The 24,829-nt window shown below is 41.8% G+C and overlaps 1 long non-coding RNA gene across 1 annotated transcript in view; it reads right to left on the bottom strand.

The window, feature by feature from the left end:
• Nucleotides 1-24,829, bottom strand: part of LOC122802538 — a 503,825-nt gene that overhangs the window by 22,428 nt on the left and 456,568 nt on the right. The window lies entirely within an intron of this gene.

The raw sequence follows: 24,829 nt of genomic DNA on the forward strand, positions 1-24,829 counted from the left end.
GATTGTTAAGGTTTTGGTGCTTGTCATAACAATATGCCTCAGAATTTTCATTTATATGTTCCCAGTTTTGTTAAAGCCCGAGTCCTAAAAGTTGTTCATCTTGAAGTAAAAGACTTATCAGTGCATCTTACAGACTCAAGTTGTAAATCAAGTGAGTGGGATAGTCAAGTAAAAGTAACTTTGCATTCAGTAAAATTTCATATACCATTAAATTATGTGTATTATAGCAATAACCCACGCCTGGGTGTGGGTAATGCTGGATTTACCCACATGTGGTTTGTTTTTGTTCCCCCGAACAATTCAACAACAAAGAATAAAAACAACATTCAGGAGAAAATACGTGCAGTTTATATTATTATAATATATTAATATAATATTAAATTTTGAAAAAATAAATAATTTATTTTCTCTCTAATAGCTCTGATGCCCCTTCTCTGCCTGATGTATCTGTCTGGCGTACATGAAACAGCGGAATGCAAGATGCCATCGCGCAGGAGCAGCGGCTCTCAAAGCATTTTTCTAATGCTTTTTGAGAGCGCCTTTTATGTTAATGGGTTTTACAATCAGAGAAAATGTTAAATGGGTTTAACTTATGTGCCTTAATTAAAAAATTAATGTCATTAGAAATCTCGTATACTAAAATATAAAACAAATTAAAAAGTAAAGATGCAGATTAAAGCATACCAAGCTTACTCACAATCTTAATGTTAGTTTAACACACTGTTATAAGCAAAAAATTGCTTCTAAAAGAGATTTTAACGTAAACCTTTTTTGCTAGTAGTTTTACTTTTTATATGTTAAACTTTTTGCGGCCAATCGCTTAATCTAAAACCCTTTAACGCGTGACCTTTTTGATTATATTATTTGAAAAAGTTAGCGGGCAGAGGTCTGCGGTCAATGTTTTATCTTTCACAAGTAACTGGATGAGAGGTGGTGAAATGTAAATTACAGCTGCAAAATGCCTGCACATACTGTGTACGTGTATAGTGTTACTGCCCTTTTAATACCAATGTAAACTACAACCCTTTTAAAGATCAACTTGTATCAGCCTGTACTAAAATGTATTGCAAATGCTAGACAGTAGTAAGTTGGATGTCAGATGCTGAAGTGCTAACACTGTTTATGGTGAGCTGCCATGTTGTCTAATAGTTACCTGTTTGTTAAACCTAATGCTGAATGCTGACTGTTTAGTGATGACGGTCCTGCATGTCTAAAAAAAGCTGTACCACAAGCACTTTGATAATCCTACATTCAGTACATTGTTCAGTACTGTTTTAATACAGGCTCTTATATGTAAAGTCTGAGAAAATTATCAAATGCATTTGTGAAACAGACACTACCACCAGCATTCCATATTGCCTACATTCTGCAGAAAGCAAATTTATCACATGCAGTACTTATTATGGGGACAGTCCACAAAGTGTAGACTAATATTTAATCACTGCTGTACTAAGACCCACCACTGACAAACCATTGGATGAGGAATGGAACTCAAAAGTTGCATAAATAATCTTCAAACATGGTTGATAAAGTAGCAGGCATTTATTTTGGTGTACAAATTCTGCCTGAATATTCTGTGCCTGTAAGACTCTAAAAATGTTATGGTCTTCAGTGCCTCTAGTGCATGTAGTGGACATTGATTAAATACCCTAAACAATTAAGCTGTTCTGCAAATTTCAGGTTTTAGGCTTCTTATACAGCTATGTCACAATTCAAACACAGTGTTAGTATTAAGTGCATTTTGAAATATTGGTCCTTTCAACTAATCACTCTCTTTTAGCGAAATGCACCTGTAAGAATTTCACATACGTCTCTAGCCAGACAAGAAAGTTCCAATGTAAGTTAATCAAACGCCGAGAATGTAAAAATCAATTTAGTATCTGGGATTCAGAAAGTACCCCACCACAAGCAGTTACAGTTGCAGTCAAACAGGGCAGTTTCCACTGTTACGGAAAATGCTATTCAGAGCCATGTTAGCAACAATAAGGCATGTCCTTATTATCAGCTAATCTGCATGCCAGTGGATAACTGGCAATTACTGTAAGTGCTAATATGTATCCTGTGGCAAAGGCACCTCCCCGTTCACGCTCCTAAACACACAAATGCTTTCAAACACACGCACTTATTACCATTCCCTGAGTTGACAGAATGTCTCTGATGTATCCTCTAATTTTCCCCCAGTCCTTCATAAATCACAGATAACTACATCAGTCAAAAATGACAGACACAATAATTTCATTCTTTTTACTGTTCAGAATATGCAGCCTGATGCGTGGCATGTTGTTCTATTAATTTCTGAAGTGACTCAGACTACAATAAAAATATTCCCTGGTGTCACATCCATCTCAGCTGTCTCTGACTTTACATAATGGTCGATTTTACCTTCTTAACTGACAGACTATTACAGTCAATTAATGTTAAACATTACAGTGTCTTACTTTTTATTGCTTACAAAATACACTGCTTTACAAAGCTGTTCTGTAGCACTGAACACTAATCCATTGTTAATTAGGTGCTCCTGATCCAAGGGTACAGGATTCTAAGACTTTTTTTTCCCTTCTTGCTCTTTTTTTTTTTTAAGTGACTTAAAGCAGTTTTTAAACAGCACTTCTGGTGCCTGCTTTAGTGCACAGGATTAAACTCTGCCTTTGTAAAGAGTTGTTCTCACTCACATTGGTACAATGTTGAATTCTCCTATTCCTCTTCTTTTTTAATCAATTAGGATAATATGAAATGATTGTCACTGGTGTGTGTTGTTATTACCATATATTGTATTCAATAATTCAATAATAATAAATCAATGAAATATATTTCAAGTCCAGAGCCTATGTATGTCAATTAAGGACTTGTTTTAATTTGTTCCATGTAGCAAAAAGAAATGTACTATACCAACGATCAATTAATATCTGAAATGTTTGTAAGTTGTTTTCACATATGATATTAAATGGTCAAGTATTCCATATTCTAACCACTCTGAAATGGAAAAAAATATGTTCAACTTAGTATTAACAACTGGTAAATGAACTAGTTAGTTATTGCATCTAATGTTTAATTTATGGACTTCCAAAGTTGAAGTGTACTCTTTTAAACACTTACACAGCAATATCAAATCGGCTCTTAATAATCTGCAAGCCACTGATTACATAGAATTTCAAGTCCCCTAGCATATGACAAGGTCTCACAACCAGCAATGTGTCTAGTAAAACTTCTTTGAAGTCTCTCAAGCTTTAACATTTGTGATAACCATAACCCACATAAAAATCCATAGTATTCAATTGTGGGATAAATATGAGAATAAAATAGTTTAACCATAAGAATTCTGTCCCTAGATGTAAAGGTCCTAAAAATGTTTTTTATCAAGCCATAATATTTCCTAACACTATAATTCACATGAAAATCAAATGAAACAGATGAATACATCAGCAATAATCGGCAAATCTTTAGCTTGTTAAACAACAGAACAAATAAAGTTGCCCAAAGCATAAGGGTAACCAGTGCTGAAATGAATTACAAAGAAGTTATGTACTCACCATAATGTTCCAGCTGCGTTGTCGCCTCTCATTTGCTCTTCAACCTATGGGTTTCAGATCCAAGCATCAGATCTGCTGTGGCCGTATACTAAAGGTGTATGCTCCAACATCTGAGCTCCTCCCCTACACATGATGCTCCTCTCCTACAAATCCCTCAGATCGAGTTTGCTGCAACCTAGTACCTCACAGAATCAAAATACCAAAAGTAAGAGAAATTACTTAGAATAAAGGAATCAGCGAAGCTAGAATACTTCTGGAGCTCAAAAAGGAAACAGAAGTATCTTCCCCAACAATATCTGTTAGGTCCATGAAAAAGGTAGGGGGATGGAGGGAAGGTTGAAGGGTAAATGAGACGCAACAACATAGATGGAACACTATGGTGAGTACATAACTTCTTTATCTGATATTGTTATCTTCATTTGCTCTTCAACCTATGGAACAGAGTCCCCAGCTACTAAAATAAAACTTGGGAGGCCCTCAAAGAAGGATATTTCAGAGCACAGTGGAACCAAAAGACACCCTGGGCCTGGAAATAATGTCCAGCTTGAAATGGCAAATAAAGGTATGATGGTTGGACCATGTAGCAGCTGCACAAATTTCATCTATAGGAAGTTTAGACCAAAAAGCTGAAGAGGTAGAAATAGATCTGGTAGAATGGGCTTTAATATGACAAGGTGTGAAGGCTGCCAGCCCAGCCAGCTAGAATTTTGTAAATAATTATATGTCACTTGTGAATAGTAATATGATTTGTATGATTGCCTTAGAAATGTATGAAAACTATATGTTCTGTACTGAACTTCAAGATTGTAACCACAGTGCACCCTGCTGGAAAAGAGCAGAAATATGTATAAACTACATGCCTACGCAAATGTATGTGCTGATGGTAAAGGCTGGAATATACAGAGTTAACGTGCAAACTCTAAGAAAATAAGTAAAGAGTTTTATGATATGCTATAAAGTTAGTTTATCTCAGCTAAGAGACAGAATGTCTGCAGCTTGAAATTCTTTCTGTTGTCTGGAAATAGAAATAATTACAAAAGTTTTATGATTTCCAGTTCCAGGCAAGTTTCTAAGAGATAAGTGTCAGCTTCTAAGATATAAGTATTCTTGACACTGAGGTGTTCTATTTTAAGTTCCTGTTGACCTGGAAACTAAAAGCAGAGCTGACAAGAATGATGTAATCTGAGATGACTCAGCAGAAATGTTTCTTAGTAACTTAAGAACTATCTCGGAGAGAAAGAGTGCATTTTGTATTTGTTCTGGACCTGTAAACATCCTCTCACCAGCACTTGTCTCTGCTCTGTAAGACTTAGATCATTGTATCTTTCTTAGAGATAGATCGGAAAATAGTAAGACCAGTCTAGATTTAAAGTATTTGCTGTGATTCTGAACTCTAGTGTCACTGTATCAAGTTAATGAGTATTGTCATGCTCTTTTATTAGTTATTATTAAATATATTTAAACCTTTTAATTGTGGCTGGTTTTGTTTAGAGTTATTTAAGTTCTAAGAGTGCTTGCATGTATTTGGTAATACTGTATAGGCCACTCTTAAAAAGCCTTGGTCTTGGACATACTTACCATTTGGATAACGATAACATTACACAGTAGAATTGGCCACCCTTTGTAAGGGCCTTATGGTAGCCAATAGGTAGTGGTTGGTGGCAGTGATTACTATCTTATAGTCATGGCAGAAGAGGGCATAGCTAGTAAACCTGTGCCAGCCTTCCCCAGGAATGTCTATGTGTTTGCAAATAAATCAAATATCAAAGTGTTTGTGTTTCAGCTACTTGGGCAGGGACACGAAGCACTGGTTGGACAGAGAGGGTGCTGGAGATTTTGGCTTGACTACTTGGCTGAGATCTGAACCCTATAGCTGTGGCAGTGGGGAGTCTTAATGGGGAGCTGGAGAGAGAGAGAGAGAGAAACCAGCCCCAGACTGTGATCTCTGTGTGCTCTTAAGAGAAATTGTACTTTACTGTGTGTGTACTTGTCATCCTCTCAATATGCACGTCCCTCACTGGTGCTAGTGGTGAGGATTGAGGCTCCTTGATTACTGGGCCAGTGCAGGGGTGTCACATATTAATTGGTTGCAGTGGTAGGATATACACATCAGATATTAATTTTTTGAAAGTGGTGAGATAGCCACATCACATATTAATTGGCTTGTAGTGGTGTGGATATTGAATTCCTCAAGCTTGTGTACCATGATCATTGAAGGTGTTTTTGTACTCTAAATCAGCCATGCAGTGAACATTCAGAGTTCATATCACAACTGTTTTATTTTTTGTTAGTTTAGTTAGTCAGGGACAGCAGGCAAGCATGTCAGCAGAGGGGTATGGCAAGCTGACAAGGAGCCAGTTAGCTGAGATGTGCCAGGCTAAAGGACTGGTGCATGCCAACCTGACTGAAGGAGACATGATTGCAGCTTTAGTCACAGCTGCATCAGAGAATAGCAAACAGGAAGACAATCAGACTGGCCGCAAAGATGTACAACTGTCAGAGAATGGACAGCTCAACCATTCCACAGAGGACTTAAAACTCCATCTGGAGTTAAAGAGACTTGAGCTAGAGGCCAAGCATTTGCAAACAGAGGCAGCAGAGAGACTGTGGCATCAAGAGACTGAGGAAAATGAGAAACTGCTACGCCTGGAAGCTGAGGAGAAGGAGACGCAGAGACAACATGAAAAGGAGATGCTGACTCTTTGCCAGAGTCATGGAAGTAATCGGGAAGGGAGTAACCGAACCCCAGAAGCAACAAAGGTCAGTAAATTTCTTCCACAATTCACAGAGGGGGATAATTTTGAGAGTTTCATTCATATGTTTGAAAGGGTATGAAAACAGTATAATGTTGACCAAGGGCTCTGGGTACGGTTCCTGACCCCCTTACTGCAAGGTAAAGCTGTAACAGCTGTGTCAAAACTGCCTGATAATGACTTTTTAAATTATAATGGTGTAAAGAATTGTTTGCTAGAATTTTTCAAGTTAACACCTGAAGCTTATAGGAAAAAGTTTTGTGAGCATAGACACAAGGCAGATGAAAGTGTGTGCGAATATGTTGCTGAACTAAGCACTTATTTTCATAGGTGGGTGAGTGGATGTCAGGTCAACACTTTTGAATGGCTGGCAGACCTTTTGGTGAGGGAACAAGCCCTTAGCACTTTGTCTGAGGACATGAGAATCTGGTTAGCTGATAGACAATGACTTACTGTAGATGAGTTGGGGAAAAAGGGAGACCTATACTTAGCAAGCAGGGCATCCCTGCACAGGAAAGGGACACCTAGTGCTGCTCATGGGTCTAAGGGAACCCATGGTGGGCAGCCCAGACTGCCCTAACAGAATCTGCTGGTAGCAGGGGAAGCCACTAGTCCAGGTACACATCCAGGACCTAGGGTTAAATGTTTTTAATGCAACAAGTGGGGCCACATAGCATATAGATGTCCATGGAGGCAAGGTGGGGAACAAAAAGTGGGAGTGCCAGTAAGTGGGAATGACAAAATGCCAACAGTAGATTGTCTTGAGACAACAAAGGTACCAAACTACCACAACAGGTTACATCCTATCTTAGTGAATGGCAAAGAGACCATTGCTAAGAGAGACACAGCCTCTGACATAACCGTTGTGAAACCTGCAATGGTTACAGAGGAGCACTACTTGCCTGGGTAGTCTACTCCAGTCAGGGATGGTGGAAAAGGAAGCCAGCAAGTAAGTGTGTTTGAGGATATCCATGCAGATGTCCTGATAGGGAATGATTTTGATAATGCTGTACCATGTGTTCATGCAGTTTCATGCAGTCAGGCTTGGAGACAAGCATGTGGGTCTGGTATCCTGGGGCAGACCCAGACAGACCACACACTTGCAGCCAGGAGTGATGAGGTGGTTACTTCAGAGAGAAAGCTACCATGTAGCAGTGAGACTGAAGGTGAGCCACAGCTGCTTGTGGGTACTGATGTTCCTTTAGTTAGAGTGACTGCAACAGCAGAGGTGAGTAAAAGTACCCAGCCTGACAGTGAGGCACCGCTGTCAGAGGATACCAGAATACCTGTGGAAGGGGATCTGGGAAGGGTTACAAAGAGAGAGTTCAGATAGGCTCAGCTCTCAGACCCTACATTACAAGGCCTGAGAGAGGTAACTATTGAGGCACCTGATTCTCAAGGGAAGGGGGAATCTGTATACTGGGACAAAGGGTTACTGTATAGACAGTGGACCCCTGAGGGAGGACTAGAGGGTGGGAGATTAAAGCAGTTGGTAGTGCCCAGAGCTTACGGTCTGGCACTTCTATCCATAACCCATGATATTTCCATTGCAGGTCATATACGCATAAAACGTAAAACGTAGAGACATATTATGCAGAATGTTTATTGGCCTGGGATTTCCAGAGATGTAACAGGGTGTTGCAGGACCTGTGAGCAGTGCCAAAAGGTGGACAAGGCAGGAGACAAGGTAAAGCTTCTTTGATGCCTTTTCCTATGATTGAAGAGGCATTTCAGAGGGTAGCTATGGATATTCTGGGACCTCTGAGTACCCCAAGTTCCACAGGGAAAAAGTATATCCTAGTGCTACTAGATTATGCTACAAGATACCCTGAGGCAGTGGCTCTATCCTCCATAGAGGCAGAAAAGATGGCAAATGCTTTGTTAGAGATTTTCAGCAGGGTAGGTTTCCCAAATGAAATACTGACTGACTTTGTAAGGGCCTTATGATAGCTGTTAAGTGGTGGTTAGTGGCAGTGATCACTACCTTATAGTCTGGGCAGAAGGGAGCATAGCTAGTAAATATCTGCCAGCCTTCCCCAGGACTGTCTGTGTGTTTGCAAATAAATCAAATCTCAAAGTGTGTGTGTGTCAGCTACTTGGGCAGGGACACAAAGCATTGGATGGACAGAGAGCGTGCTGGAGATTTTGGTTTGACCACTCGGCTGAGATCTGAACCCTATAGCTGTGCCAGTGGGGAGTCTTATTAGGGATATGGAGAGAGAGAGAGAGAGAGAGAAACCAGCCCCAGACTGACTATGATCTCTGTGCGCTCTTAAGGGAAATTGTACTTTACTGTGTGTGTACTTGTCATCCTCCCAATGTGCATGTCCCACACTGGTGTTAGTGGTGAGGATTGAGGCTCCTTGATTACTGGGCCAGTGCAGGAGCATCACACAAGGTAAGGAGACACTTTTGGAGGAATAATTAAGTTTGATACAACTAGTAATCCAATGGGCTAGCGTAACCTTGAAAACTGGTTTACCTAATCTGGACCTAGAAAAGGATACAAAAAGCTGGTCAGATTTCTTGAGTGTTTTGGTTCTAGCCAAATGAAAATGTAGTTGTTTATGCACATCCAACGTATGGAGAAGATACTCTCCCTTGTTTTAAAAGCTCAGAAAGAAAACTGGAAGATTGATGACTTGGTTTAAGTTAGCCTCAGAAGCAAACCTAGGCAAAAAAGAGGGATTAGTATGTAAGGTAACTCTGTTCTTATGAAAAAATAGATATGGAGGCTTGCAAGACAAAGCCTGTAGCTCAGAAACCCTCTTAGAGGAAGTAATAGCTACCAGGAAAATAGTTTTCCAGGAAAGGAATTTCAAGTCTACTTTCACTGCAGGTTCAAAAGGAGCTGAGTCCAAAGCCTGAAGAACTAAGGTGCGGTCCCAAGGAAGGGCTGGATCCTTAATAGAAGGATGTAGAAGAAAGGTACCCTTCAGGAAGGCCTTGCATAGTTTGGATGAAGCTAGGGAAAAAGTTCTCCTCTACATGAAAACTGGAAATGGCAAGAAGGTTCATAGGTTCATAGGTTAGTACTAAGCTAACTGCCCTTGCGAGCCATTTTAAGCTTAGCCAATTATCCCCTTGTTGAGACAAAACCCTGCACCAACCCTTGTTTTGTAAGGCAAACACCTTAACCATTAGGCCACCCTCCCAACTTGTGTACCTTAACTGTAGAAAAACTTGCACTGTTATTAAAAAAGGTGAGCCAGGAAGTCCAAAATTGCTGACACTGGTGCAGAGAAGGGGTCTAAATTGTGCTGATGACCCCAGCTAGAGAACCTCTTCCACTTACTGTCATAAAGCTACCTAGTGGACAGTTTGTGAGCCACAATCAAAATTGTTTTGACTGGAAAGGAAAGCCTAGGAGTTCTAGCCATCATTGGAAGTGGAGAAACCAAGTGGTTAGCTTCGAGTTCAGAATACTTGGGTCGGAGTGTCTCAAGGGGTGGGACAAGAGATCTGGAGAGGCCTCCACAGTCCAAGGTGGACAAACTAGGTGAGATCAAATTAAGAAGAATCACACTTGATGGGGCCAAAAGGGGGCAATGAGGATGACTTGGCACTTCGACCTCTGTGCTTTCTATAGAAATTTGGGAATGAGCGGAAAAGGAGGGAAGGCATAGAGTATACTGGGGAGCCAAGGATGGACTAGAGCATCTCTCAGTGACTGCCCCTGCAGAGGGATCAAGGCAAAAAACTTGATGCAGTTGGTGTTGGAGGGAGATGTGAACAAGTCGCAGCAAGGTTGACCCATTTGCCACTAAAGGATTTAGAGACCACTCGTGAGGCATCAGGATGGTCCTGCTGAACTTGTTCACTAGGATGTTTGACTTCCCAGGAATGTGCCTCGCTTTGAGAAAGCGGTTTGAAGAGATCACCCATTGCAACAACTTCATGGCCTCTCAACACAAGGGATAAGATCTGGTTCCTCCTTGCTTGTTGATGTACCAGACCACCGACATGTTGTCTGTCTGAAGAGCAAAAGTTCTGATGGGAAGAGACGAGTGGAGGGCTTACAATGCAAGAATCACTGCTCTCATCTCCGGATCGTTTATATGCAGATTATTCTATAAGGGGGACCACATGCCTTAAACTGCCTGTCCCAGATAATACCCCCCAGCTGGGAAGCGCCCGTGCTCACAGAAGCTGAGGAGGGGTGGAAGGACAAAAGGCCGACCCTGAAGAATATTGTCTGATTCTATCCACCAGATGGGAGACTGTTTGCATGCCCAAAAGATCCTGATATGATAGTTCAGAGGGTAGTGCAAAGTGACCAATGCATAGCTAAGTTCCACTGAAGCATTCTCATGTGAAGGTGGGCCAAGGGAACCAGAATAATTGTCTCCTCCATGGACCCCAAAGCCAGAACAACAAGACTGGCTTGGGGAGAAGGAGTGTCCACAATCTGTCTGACATGCGATCTCAAACTGGTGATCCTGTTGGGAGTAAGGAGAGCTAGGGACCAAGGAGTGTCCAAAGGAGCTCCTATAAAATCTATGACCTGAACTGGAACAAAATGAGATTTGTTTAGACTGATAGATGCACCCAAGGTCAAAGCTAGCTGAAGTAGATATTCTCTGGCTTGAAGAAGTCGATGCTGGTAGGAGCAGTTAGGAGCCAATCCTCTAGGTAGGGAAATAGCTGGAATCCTTGCAGTCTCAGGTGAGTTGCTACCACTGCCATGTATTTGGTATACACCCTGGGGGCTGTGGTGAGACCAAAGGGCACTGCTCAGAATTGGTAGTGATTGGCTCCCAGCCTGAAGCAGAGATACGTTCTTGAGCACCTGTTCACCTTTATGTGGTAGTACACTTCCCGAAGATCTATAGAGCACACCCAGTCGTTCTTCTGCAGGAAGGGCAGAATGAACTGTAGTGTGACCACTCGGAATTTCAAGTTGGCAACTGACTTGTTTAGGGATGCAAGATCCAAAATGAGTCTGGGGTACCCTGTCTTTTTGGGAACTAAAAAGAATCTCGAGTAAAGCCTGATCCAAGGTGGTCTGGAGGACACTTTCAAGGACTCTTTTTGAGAACAACTTTGCAATCTCTAATGCTGCAGCCTCCCACTGATTGGATAGAACATCAGGGAGGATCTTCCTTGGAAGGGGCTGTTAGGAAAAGGGTATAGAATAGTCTCTGGATATAATCTTTAGCACCCAACGATCTTGTTTGATGGCTTCCTAGGCTGTTGGGTTTAGAGATAAACGTCCCCCGACTGCCTCCAGAATTGAGCAGCCAGGCAATCCTTCAGGATCGCTGATTGGGCCTGTCCAAGAAAGAATCTCGAGACCCTTGCTTCATTGAATCCCCTCTGTTGTGAAGGTGGCATCTGTTACTATAACCATTATCCCCTCTGCCTCTGGGAGATAGGGCTCCTTGTGAATCCTGGAAAGGACCCTGTGACTTATGGTACCACAACTTCTTACCTCCGCACTGGTTCCTGGAAACAGATGGTTGTGAGGGAGAGAAGCACATCCAGATGGCAGACAGTGTCTTTCCATTCTTTTCACTTTGGGAGAGTATGTCTTTAACAGTCCGACCAAAAAAGGTTGATCCATCGAAGGGAGAGTTGACAAAAGACACCTAACAGGGTTCTGAAAAATCACACAGCCTCATCCAGGCACGGCATCTGATCATGATACCCGATCCAGCAGCTCATGAGGCACCCTCTGCCGCATGACAGATTAACCTCATGGATGTGTTGAAAATAGGCTGGAGGGTGGCCATTCTTGAGGAATAGGATTTCTGTTCCTCAGCAGACATGGACCCTGGGATCGAACTAGAGAGTTCCTTGACAAAGTCCCTCTGTAGCCTGGTTACATGTGCCAGGTAGTTCAGCATTCACAATGGGAAGGTTGCTAAAGCATAAATCCACTTTCTGAATCTGTCCTTAGCCCTAGACTCCCTGTTAGGGGGATGGACATTGGAGCTCTGCTGGGCTAGCTCCTTTTTGGTGGTGGCTACAACCACTATGGCATTGACAGGAATCCCCCTTTAGTCCAATGTGGTTGATCAGCAGGGGCACTAAGTATCATATCGGGCCACTTAGGGATAGGTTCCTCTGTGTCCAGTTCCTTCCATGCCCTGTGGGACACAAGGTTGATAAGAGGGTCCACGGGGGGGGGGATACCCAAGAAGTAGATGGGCCTGACCCAAAGCCTTCCAGAAACACAGATTCCTCTGGATTAGGGCTTCTGGAAGACCAACCACCTTTCTGGTGGAGAATTTCCATGATTTCTTCGAATGAGACATCCACAAGTGGAGATGTGGGGGACCTTTCTCCTTCATCGAGATTGGTGTCCGCAGTGAGGGATTGCAAAGTGGAATCCAGGTATCTCTTTTTACACATATGCTTCCAAGGGACCTCTTCAGTGGGGTGTTCCAGAGAAGTATCGGAAGACTCCGGGGGTTCCAAATGGGAAGCAGGCTGGAAGTCCTTCTGGGTAGGCTGCCCCAGAGGGGACAGAGTAGATGCCTTAGGCACAGATGCAGCTAGAGGGGAACCAGAGTCAGAAGCATGCATAAGCGCTGTTTTGGGTGCAGAGAGAGAACCCTCTTCGCCACCTTCAAAGCTGAGGGAGATTGGGATACCCCAGGCACCCCCGCCAGAACCAAAGTTGTCAACAGAGAAACTCTGAGAGCCCCAACCACCCCTGAATCAGAGGGGGGAGCTGGACTCGAGCTGTCAAACGCTGAAGCCCCAGGTGGAAGAGACAGCTCTGAAAATGTCGTAGCCGATGTCAATCCCTCAGAACCGGCAACAAAGCTACTGCTCTTAGAATCGCTAGGCTCTGAAACCATAGGAGCCGGGTGAGACAGGGAGACCGTCGGAGTTGAGGTAATCATACCTGTCGGCTCCAACATCTTGGCTCCAGGCGAGGCACGGACCAGATAACTCCAAAATCCAGGGTTGGATTGCAGAAGGAGCAATAGCAGTGAAGGCAGGGATGTTGCCCGTGGATCCAGGAGGAGACGGAGCAGGCAAGATCCCCAGCTAGATTTGTGCCTTGAGGAATTTTAACATCATTCTGTCCACCTCGGCTATTGACAGCTATGGGAGGACCTAACAGAGGAAGCTGCCAAAGCAGGCTTGGAAGAGGGCGTAGGCTGCTTCAAGAGATGGGGCTTTGGTTTAGAAGACACAGTCTCGGGGGAGAAACTATGGCCCCGATGGGGGGGGGGCTTGAATAACTATTGGAGCCAAAGAAGTTGACTCTGAGGGCCTCAGAATTTTGGCGGGAGGATCCATGGATGGTGAGATCTACTGGGGGATCTCTTCCTATCCTTGTGTTTCTTGGTGAGGGTTTGAGCCCCTGAAGTGGAAAAGTTGGCTGAAGAGGAAGAACTTGGAAGGAGCCTCTTCAGAATGAGTTTGTTCTGGTGGTCTATAAGTGCCTGTTGGTTAAAACCAGCACAGATAGTACATGAGGAATTGAGATAAGCCGCCCCTAAACAAACAATACACTCAGCATGTGTATCAGCAAGTGGGAGTTTGTGCCTACAAGTACTGCACTTTTTAAACCCAGTGGGTTTAGGAACAGTCATGATCAAAAAATGGCAACAGCAAAGCAAATGGCCTTAACAACTAAGCACAACACTACAGAAAACTACTATTATTATTATTTATATAAACATATATATAGATTTTTTTTTTTTATGACTAGAAAGAAAAATGATGTAACAATAAAAATATATTGATATAAAAGGTCTAGCTCAAACAGACTGCAGGGAAGGGGTAGAGAAGGGGAGAAAAAGAACCCCTCCCAAAAAAAACTCTTTCCCTGACAAAATGTAGGTAGAAAGAAGAGTGAAGACTAAGAAGAGGCAGAACTAAACACAAAAACTTGAAACATTTTTAAAAGGTATCACTCACTGACGGAAGAATTCCCTGAAATGCTCAGAAAGTCAAGAACCTGATGCTTAGCTAAATGCGGCAAACGAAATCTAAGGGATTTGAAGGAGAGGGGCATCATGGGTAGGGGAGGAGCTCAGATGTTGAAGCCTACAGCTTTAGTATACGGCCGAATCAGATCCAATGCTTGGATTTGAAACTCATAGGTTGAAGAGCAAATAAAGGCAACAACATCAGATCGAAAGTTATATACTTAACCATAACAATAGATCCATGTTGTCTGATTTTTGTCTGGTTCAATACAGGGGAAGCTGGAACCGATCAGCATCTATCTTGGCACAGAATTAGAAGCTTTCCTGGTTCCAGGGCTCTGACTCCTCCCTTACCCATAATTCTCTGTACTGCAATACCTCAAATCAAGTTTGCTTTATAGAAAAATTTGTATACCTATTAATAGAAAAAGGTAGTCGCTAAATATAGAAAATAGAAATGGACAGGGTGAGATGAGTAACATAATATGGTAGTATTGGTCGCAGACAATATTGGTCACAGACAATGTAGAGAGGGGAAGTCACCTGATCATCTTGATGCTATCCATACAAATAATCTAGAAGGGGGATGGAAGGATGGGAGGTTGAAATGGATAAAAATCAGACAACATGGATCTATCATTACACTAAGTACATAATTTTCATATCCAGTGTTTTCTATTTTCATCTGATTCAACATATGTAACAGATTCCCAAGCTGTCTTACAGGGTGGTATCAAGGAAGAACATTCCTGAGAATGGTGGAGCAAAAGGAAGAGTGAGATATGGATTGCACATCCATTTTATAATGAGATACAAAGATATGTGGTGGACTAGGTCACTGCTGCACAGATGTCATCAATCGCTAGTCTCTTAGAAAAGACTGCTGAGGTAGCCACTGCTCTGGTTGAGTGGGCCTTAGGTTTGGACTGTAACTGTAAACCCAATGAAGCACAGACAATGAGATGCAATTTGATAACCACCTGAACACAGTAACTATCGTAACAGCTTTTCCAAGCCTAGTATTGGAATAGACAATAAAAAGTTGATCAGATTTTCTAACTTTCTTAGTCTGGTGCTGACAGAATCTAAGTTGGTGATGCACATCTATCATGTTTAGAATGTATTTCCCTTTGTTGGAAAACTTAGGGAAAAACATAGGTAACTCTATGGATTGATTTAGGTTAGTTATGGATGCTACCTTTGGGATGAAAAATGGATTAGTTTGGTGTGAGACCTGATCCTTATGGAAAACCAGGTATGGAGGCTTACATGACAGTGCCTGTAGTTCTGAAATGTGCTTTTGCAGAGGTGGTAGTGACTAAGAAATGAGTTTGCCAACTGAAAAATGTAATATCTGTGGTAGAAGGGTGGTTGAGTTAGGGCCCAAAGCATAATTGTAATATCCCATAGAGGTACTAGATCTCTAATGGGGGGGGGTGCTTCAGAAAGGTTTCCCTAAGAAAAGCTTCTGAAATTTTTAAGAAAGCCAAAGAAGCATAATTTTTTCCAGTATGAAAGTTGGAAATCATTGTCATTTGAACTTTGGTGGTTGAATAACATGATCCATGTTGCAGAGTTCAGCTAGAAATTCCAAGACTGCTTGAATGGGAGCACAGAAAGGGTCCAAACCCTTGGCTTTCCCCCAAAAGAAAACTTAACATTTACTGTTGTAGAGTTCTTCACAGCAGATTTCTGGGAGGCTATTATATCAACACCAGAAGTGGAAAGCCTGGCATCTCTGGCAATAGTCAAAAATAGAGGAACCAAATGATTAGTTTAATGGTAGTATGATTCGGTGGAGGCAGTCCAGACAGGTGAAAAAGAAAATATGGATACTGATTCAACATCTATGGTAGATGTACTGGCAGACGTCACAAAAAGGGAAACCATGCTTCTCTGGGCCAAAAGGGGGCAATAATGATTACTCTGGCCTTGCACTGTCTGGCTTTCTGAATGAATTTGTTCATGAGGGGTAATGGGGAAAAGGTGTACAGCAGTCTGGGAAGCTAACTATGAAGTTCAACATCCCTTGGTGATTGATCCTGTGGAGGGATCACAGCAAAGTAACTGCTGCACTTTATTGTTTGGGTAGGAGGTAATTTGACTGTAGCAGGGCGGGCCCCAGCAGCTGAAAATTAACATTGCCACTGATGGAATGAGGGACCGTTTGTGAGTAGTTAGAATAGTTCTGCTCACCTTATTCATTAGAACACTGGAACACCCTGGAATGAGTGTTGCTATCAGAAAACAGTGTGAAGACTTTGCCCATTGCCAGACCCTCATGGCCTCTCAACATAGGGGATAAGAACGGGTTCCTCCTTGTTTGTTGATGTACCATACTACAGCCATGTTGTCTGATTGTATGGAGATCACACCCTTAAGGAAGGCATCCTGGAAAGCCTGCAATTTGAGCAGGACTACCCTCACCTGCAGCATACTGTTGTGAAGATTGGCCTCTAAGTTCAACTATGTACCTTGGATCACTCTCCCTTTGAAATGCCCCCCCCCCTTCCACCCTAGATGGGAGGCGTCCGTGGTTAGTATTGCTGTTCGTCCTTCTGTAAGAAAGGGTTGCCCGTGTGTTAATGAAGGTAATGAAATCTACCATGTTATGTGCTGTCTGCAAATTCTTGTAAGACAAATTCTGGCATGCAAAGGATGCCTCTTCGGAGACCACTGAACTGGAAGTGTCCATTGGAGAATTTGCATGTGGTAATGAGCCATGGGAACCATTAATATGGAAGAAGCCATGACACCTAGCGGTCATAGTATCAATCATGCTGAAAAGTGGGGATGAAGCAACACATGTAGGGCTGTTTAATGTACAGAAGAAACTGTGTGTTGTGGAAGTCTGACAATTTGAAGGGTAGTATCAAGGTGGCATCAGATAAACTCTATCCACTGTGTTGGAAGTAACTGACACTTGTGAAAATTCACTGATATGCCTAAGTCCAGGATGCATTGGAGGAAGGGTCCAGATGACAAACCAGAAGTTGCCAGGATGTAGCAGTTAGGACCAATCATCTAGATAGGGGAAAACGTGGATCCTGTGCATGTGCAAGTGTGCCACCACTACTGCCATTATTTTGGTGAACACCTTGGGGGCTGTGGTGAGACCGAATGGCAGGGCTCCGAACTGAAAGTGGTTGGTTCCCAGACAGAAATAGTGAAATCTCCTGGACTGCTTCTCTATCTTCACATAAAAGTAAGCATCCTGGAGATCTATCGAGCACATCCAATCGTCCTTCCTCAGAACAGGCAAAATTGACTGAACTGTGACAATCTGTAATTTTATCTGTTTAGCCAACTGGTTGAGATGACTGATATCCAAACTTAGTCTTAGGTCCCCCTTTTTCTTTGGAACTAAAAGGAACCTTGAGCAGACCCCAGATCCTAGTTGTTTTTTTCAGAACTGGTGGATAACTCTTTTTCCTAGCCGCTTGGAAATTTCTAGTGTTGTCGATTGTCATTGACTGGATGGAACATCAGGAATCACTTTCTTCTTTACTGGAGGACAAGAAAAGGGAATGGAATAGCCTCTGGAAATTACATTTTGCACCAATTTGCCTCTTGTTGCTTCTAGCCAGGCTTAGGGGTGCAGAGAAAAGTATTCCCTCCATGCCTCCAGAGTGCAGCAGTCAGGCACACCTTTAGAGATGTTGATATGGCCTCTGGGAAAATGGACAGCATAAGCCCTGATGGTGTGTTCTGTCTCTGCCTCTTGGGCAACGTTTGCTAGAATTACCTTCACCTCTGCCACATGGAGGTCTATCGCCAGGGTGATCCTGGTAAAAGCTTTGTGACTTACAAAACCACATTCTTCCCACTCTCTGGTTCCAGGAGTAGGACCTTTGAGATCTAGAAAAATGAATGCCTACTGCAGAGAGAGTCTTACCAGCCTGTTCACTCTTGGTCAAGGTATCTTCAACTTTGGGCCCAAAAAGTGTGGAACCATCATAATGGGCATTGATGAAGGATATCTTAAAGCCTTTCGCAAAAATCACAAAGATGCACCCATGCATATTGTCTTAAGACCTGTGCTTGCTGCACTTGCCAAGCCATCAGCTGTGTTGAAAATGAGATGCATGGCTACGTTCAAAGTTGATTGCAGAGTTGAAAGCTGGGAGTCCAGTTTTTTGGAAGTTCACTGACATAACTCCAGAAAGAGACTTGGAAATCTGTCCACTCCCTCTGAAACCTGATAACATGAGCAAGATAGTTCAGTGACCTGAATGCAAAGGTCACTGATGAGTATGTCCATTTCCCAAATCTGTCAAATGCCCTAGACTGCCTGTTACAACCATGGCATCCATTGGGATATCTTTATTTAAATGCTTTCTATCCTTGGGAGCTTGTAAGATTTTGTCCAGCTTTTTTTGAAATGGGCTCCACAATGTCAGGGTCCTTCCAAGCCTATTGCACCATAAGATCGATGAAAGGATCAATGGGTCAAACCACTCAAGATGAATTTGAGCTGGAACCAAAGGCTTTTAGAAATACAGATTTGTCAGGAGAGGGATCTTTGGTGGACCAACCCCCTCTCTGTTTCATAACTTCTAGAATTTCACCAAAGGTTACATTTTCTGTGGGAGACCAGGGTGAACCCTCACCTTCATCCAAATGTGAATCTTCTGTGACTGACTGTGAGGAGGAGTTTTTTCGCTTACACATCCATTACTTGTGAACCAGTTCTGCTTGTTCAGAACTGAAGTGGAAGCTGGTGACGCAAGTGGTTCCAGAAGGCTGTGGTGCCAACTGTCCTGGTCTGACAGAATGAGTGGAAAGTGGAGTCACAGGATCCAGTAGGGTTTTGGCTGGAACTGAGCTCTAAGAAAGTGCCTTCTGTTTGGGTATGCTAAAAACATTTTAACTACCTAGAAGGCTGAAACTATCACTCGAGCCAAGGATCCCTCCAGATTTGAGGAAGCAAGAGAAGCTCCGACTCCTGGCATCCCCATCCCCGAGGAAGACTTCAGACCCAAGCTGTCTAGTGCCAGGGTTCCTAAAGGAAGAGACGGCACCAAAAATCTCGGTGTCAAACTCTCCCCTGGAGGTTGGCACCAACAATGTGGCTTTGAGGACAATCTCAGATCCGAGGACACTGCCGTCGAGAGAGGTAGGGAGACTGTTATCATCAAAGTTGAAGGGATCACCAGCACTAAGAGAGGCACTTCGGAATGGGTCAGATCCAGTGCTATCAAAAGATGGACCATAATAGGCAAAAGTAGTGGTGGGATAGGCTGACCAAATGTCAATGCATTCCCTGGGGATGGTACTGACAGAACCCCAAGTTGAAGCTCTGAGATGATTGCATAAACAAAACCACTGAAGAAGGTCTTAAATATCTTTTCTCTTATAAGACTGAAGAATGCAGTCTGGGGTTCAACAGTTCCCATGAAAGCCAGGGCAAAGGTTAGGATTGTCAGGACAAGAAAGCTGTTGGTTCCAATCTTCTAGCAGACTTATGTTTGGGTCCGACAGATCCTTTTAGGAATCGAAGGAGACTTGTCTTTGTCCTTTTTTTTAGGTTTACTCTTTTCTTTGTCCATGTCCGAAGATTGAGCCCTGTCTAGCTTCTTAGCTGGGGAGGAAGAAAAGGAGAGTCCAGAAGATGAAAGTCCCTGTCTTTGGAGGGAGAAATCCCTTCACCGCCAATTTGTCTCAAAGAGCTTGCAAAGCTTTGGCACTAAAAGATGCATACGAGATGCAATGTTTGTCCAAATGGCCAGTGTCCAGACAATAAAATACATAAAGTGGGAGGATGCTGAGGGTCCAGTGTTGTACCCACATTCTGAACATTTCTTAAAGGCTTAGGACTCAGCCATGAATACACTTAGAGGAAAACCGATAACACTACCCTAAAATCTAACTCTGTTAGCAAAACTACAGTAAAATAACTTTCTACACTCTATAAACAATAATAATTGAAAAACATTAAAGCCAACAATATTCAGAATGAGAAATGCTAAGCCAGGTAAAGGTCTAAATCACACTAAGACACCACTAAGCTATGATGAACGACTAACGCTAAAGCTAGAAGGAGACAGGTCTCACAGTAGAGGAGGAGTACGATGTTTGGCTATTTAAATTTATAACTATAAGCCTATATAATATCATAACTATCCAACTTGTTTTCAGTGAGAAAACATCTGGAAACTTCAGGCAGCAAAGGAGATCTGAGGTATTGCAGTGAAGTACAGGGAATTAAGGGTAGGGGAGGAGTCAGAACCATGGAACCATCAAAGCTTCTAATTTGGTGCCAAGGTCAGACCCGATCTGATCCAATGTCCCTTATGTTGAATCAGATGAAAACAAACAACACTGGCTCTAAGTATTTGTTGTTGTTGCCATGTCCTTTTGTTGAACCTAAATGAATAATTTATCCAGATAGTCTTGTAAGCTGTGGTGTGTCTATTTTTTACATGGAAAAGGTGCTGATAATGAAGAAATGTATTTAATTGAATCACTTTTGGACATAGTACTTTCTAACAACTTTTTCTTGTTTGATAGGGAATTTTATTTGCAAAAAACAGGGGTGGCCATGGGGTCACCATGCGGTGGGAGTTTTGCTAACTGCGTACTGGTGTACTGGGAAAAAGAACTGCTATTTAAGGGTGATCTGTTTAGAAATAGAGTACATTGGTACACCCGATATATTGACAATATTTTTATATTGTTTAAGGGTGACCATGATGCAGCCAGTGAATTTGTGGACTTCATCTCTATGTTAACCAACTTTTTGAGGTTCACTTTTCACTTCAGTTCTGACTCTATCCCCTTTTTGGATGTCCTCATTGCGAAAGATTGCACCAACAGGAGATATTTAGCCAGTATTTACTAACAGCTTTTTACACTATGATAGCTCCCACCCCGAAACATCAAAAGAAAGCTGTCATCAAGGGGCAATTAGAGCGGCCATAATGTCCTTCCTGGAAACCACCTTTGTTTCTGAATGTGAGCTACTCAAGTGCATGTCTTTAAAAAGGGCCTACCCATTATCCTTAATAAATCAAGTAATTATGGAAGTTACTAGCAAAAGGAAAATGGGTATTTTCAAACCGCTCTTGGATGGTCATAGACAAAGTGAACTTCCAGTTACGTTGACTGACAGGGATCTTGGGAGAGTAGTAACAGATACTAGACAAGAGAGTGAGTATAACATCAGTTTTATCACACCTTTTTCTACTGATGCGTCATTTTTGAAAGAAATAGTTTTGAAAAATTGGGACATGGTTTGTGAAGATCTTTCTGTTAGAGTTAAACTAGGTGATGGGCCTAAGATAATTTTCAAGACAGGTATCAACTTGAAAGGACTATTGGAAAGACCATATAGACCCTATGTAAACAACTCTGGACTGTATAAATGCAGGAGATGTAATTTTTGTAAGTACATCGAGACAGGTAGGAACTTTCAGGCTAACAACCAAAAGTTTGTCATCCGGGGTAGGTTTAATTGTGAGACAATGGGGATGGTTTATCTGGCTAAGTGAAAGTTCTGCAGATGTTTCTATGTGGGAAAAAATGGAAAGGCATCTTAAACAGCGTGTCTATGAGCATTTATATAATATTGGAAAACAGAACTCTGGAAAACAGAACTAACATCCTAGCCAGACACATCATTAACTACCCAGGACACACTTTTTCCTTTTTAGTTATAGAACAAGTGTGTAAGGACATCTGGGGGGGACCCTGGTTCCTAATTTTAGAAGAAAGAGAGTGTATATGGCAGCTTCAATTGAATGCCTATGTGTTTCCCGGATTAAACAAGCAGTGTACTTTGAAATGTTTATTGAAATTGAAATCTTTAGAAAGATAAAAAAATTCTTTCAGTTTGTAAGTGGATGATAAATATTTATACATGTTTCTTATTTTTTATATATAATCGGTAACCAGTTTTACTTATGTATACACACACACACACACACACACACACATATATATATATATATATATATATATATATACTTTTTTTTAGTAATCTTAATTTTTAAGGATAATGCAGGAAGTGATGTCATGCTTTGAAGTATTTAAATTGCATGTTTTGCTAAGTGGTATCATCTGATGAAGTTCATTTATTGTGAGTGGATGAAAGCGCTTACGAATAAAATTGTTTTGGAGCTTGCTAACCTTTGCCCTTTCTTTTTTTGGAGTTTATCAAGCTGTGGTGATCTGCTAAGTTTGCCACTGTACATCCAATTTGTATGTTTTTTTTGTGTTACACATCAGTTGTTCCATTCGTTTTTTAAGTTAAATTACAGCATATTTGTAAGACTATCACTGGAGTCTAGAGTTTCCCACCCCACCAAATCTATGTGTTTTGCGCTGCAAAACAGTCACTCTATTAACTATTTGAGTGTCTTTAGTGTAATGAATACATTCCCTGGTGTCTAGTGCCATTCCTCACATTTGCAGGATTTGCTCAATAGTCTAAGGGAGTTTGGAAGTATGAACACACACACACACACACACACACACACACACACACACACACACACACACACACACACACACACACACAGTCATCCTCTACATAAATTTACACATACAGTAACACATATGCAAACACTCCCAACTATTACCTTACTGCTAATCTCCTCAGCACTTACCTCTAACATGATCTCATGCACTGAATGTAATGGGTGACTGTGAACTTTTGGCAGTGTTCATTAACACGGACGCCCACGTTACCTTAGGCAGCCAACCAAGTTTCTGAATAGTTCATCTGTGTAAATGTCTTTCCATAAGCCTCATAAGCATTTGCAGTAGGCCTTACAGACAGCCCATCGTGAGGCAATAGGGATTTCTCTGTATTGGAAACTGTTACCTCGAGCAGCAAAAAGGGGTAACCATTCAACTCAACCCTTCTAAATCTCTCTCTCTGTCTCCTCTTCTTCCTAACAGCTGCAGAACTGCTAAATACCTAATATCTATCCAAGTAACATATGATACCTGAGAGATGGGAAACTAGTTGAGGTGCCAAGTTTGATTTACTGTTTTGCAGAAAACAGCATACCTTTAAAAGGTTAATGGTAGTACCATTAGAGAGTTTTAATCAAGAAAGGTGCATGATAATTAGATGTGAATTAGTGCAAAAACAGTTTCAGGTGGGAAACAGGCAGTACTGGTGTTACGGGGTAAGGCTGCAGGTACGAAGTCTGCCCCTGAATAGTCTTGATCTCAAGAAAGGCTTCTTCAGAGTTAAGTTGCTTGGAGGGCAGGAAGAAGCAAAAAATAGCCATAACTGGTACCACTTTCAACAAACTGTATTAAATGAGTCAACAAAGCAATTGGTGAGGACTTTGAACATGATGAAATTAGACTTTGTTGCACAGCAGTTTCTGTTTATATATAGTTTGCACGATGAGATCTTGCCAAAAAAAAAAAATCAGTATTAAGTACTGGCAAACTAAACTGCAGTGTCATGAACCCAGCTCCATGGCATACAGGGATGGAGCCCAGACTACGCTCCAGGAGGCCTTGGTTCGAATAGCAGTCCTGGCATTGGTAGAACCAAGGTGGGGTGGAGAAAGGAAAGAAAGGGCGCAGCCTTCTTGCCTCTGTAAGGGCTGCACATATATGCATGGCACAGGCGTTGGTAAGCTTATTTGGTGGAGATTGGAGAGGGTACACCTTCAAGGAAGCAGTGGGATTGCCCACTATGCAACCACCTAGGCAAAATAAGAACAATCATCAGACCACCCGGGATGGCTGTCTCAATGATGCTTCTTCTCAGCCAACCTTTACCTCAGTCAGTTGTGAGGGGAAACAAATCTCCAACTAACTGAGAGAGGGATAGATGACCAGGAGGCAGCAGGGACAAACTGAAGCAAAAAAAATTAAACTGCAATGTAATGGCTCAATAATAACAAAAAGCATACTTTTTACACGGATAAAGTCATACTTATCACATGCCTTAGTTATAAAATGCAATATTAACAACGAATGAACAATATTTAGTAGCATTACTGTGCTTGTGCTGTCTATCATTTCGTAGAAGATTCCTTTGATCTTCTACTTAAAATTCTTCACATCACTATGGAGCTGTAGTCAGGTCTCTTGTCTTGTCTCATTAGTTAGGCACCATAGCCTGAAGCACAGTAAAACTTGCAACATGAATGTAAGCCTTGAAGTTTATTTTCACAAGAGACCACTGTAACTATGCGCTGCCTTTTAATTTAAGATATAGTTTGAGCCTCTAAATGTTTTAATATTTTGAAATGAAATTAATTTGCTACCAAACTCAAATGGTGCAAGTGAGGTGAGCAAGTAAGTTTTAGTTAAATGCCCCTCATACTAAATATATTTGACTGTTAAATCGTAACAGCACATATGTGAAAAGAAAACTAAAAGGAAAATCATTTAGCTGCTCTTTTGTCTTTCATATATTATACTCAGCATGTTTCCGCCTTTAATATGAGCAGATAATGAATACAATGCTTTAGTTTTTCATTTTTCCCTCACCTGCTTTGCTTGCAGTGTCAAACCAGTGGTTTGAACTCTTACATAGCTGCAAGATGCAACATTTAAATTACCAAGCCCTCCAGAATTAGGTATTAATATCACTTATTAGGGATCTTTCACCAAGAGAGATTAACTTACACAATCAAGACTTTCTTAACACACAATTATTGACTGGCCTTTACATATCAGGATTGTG

Source organism: Protopterus annectens, chromosome 5.part0 (genome assembly GCF_019279795.1).
Source record: "Protopterus annectens isolate FY-2018-M chromosome 5.part0, PAN1.0, whole genome shotgun sequence".
Classification (NCBI taxonomy): domain Eukaryota; kingdom Metazoa; phylum Chordata; order Ceratodontiformes; family Protopteridae; genus Protopterus; species Protopterus annectens.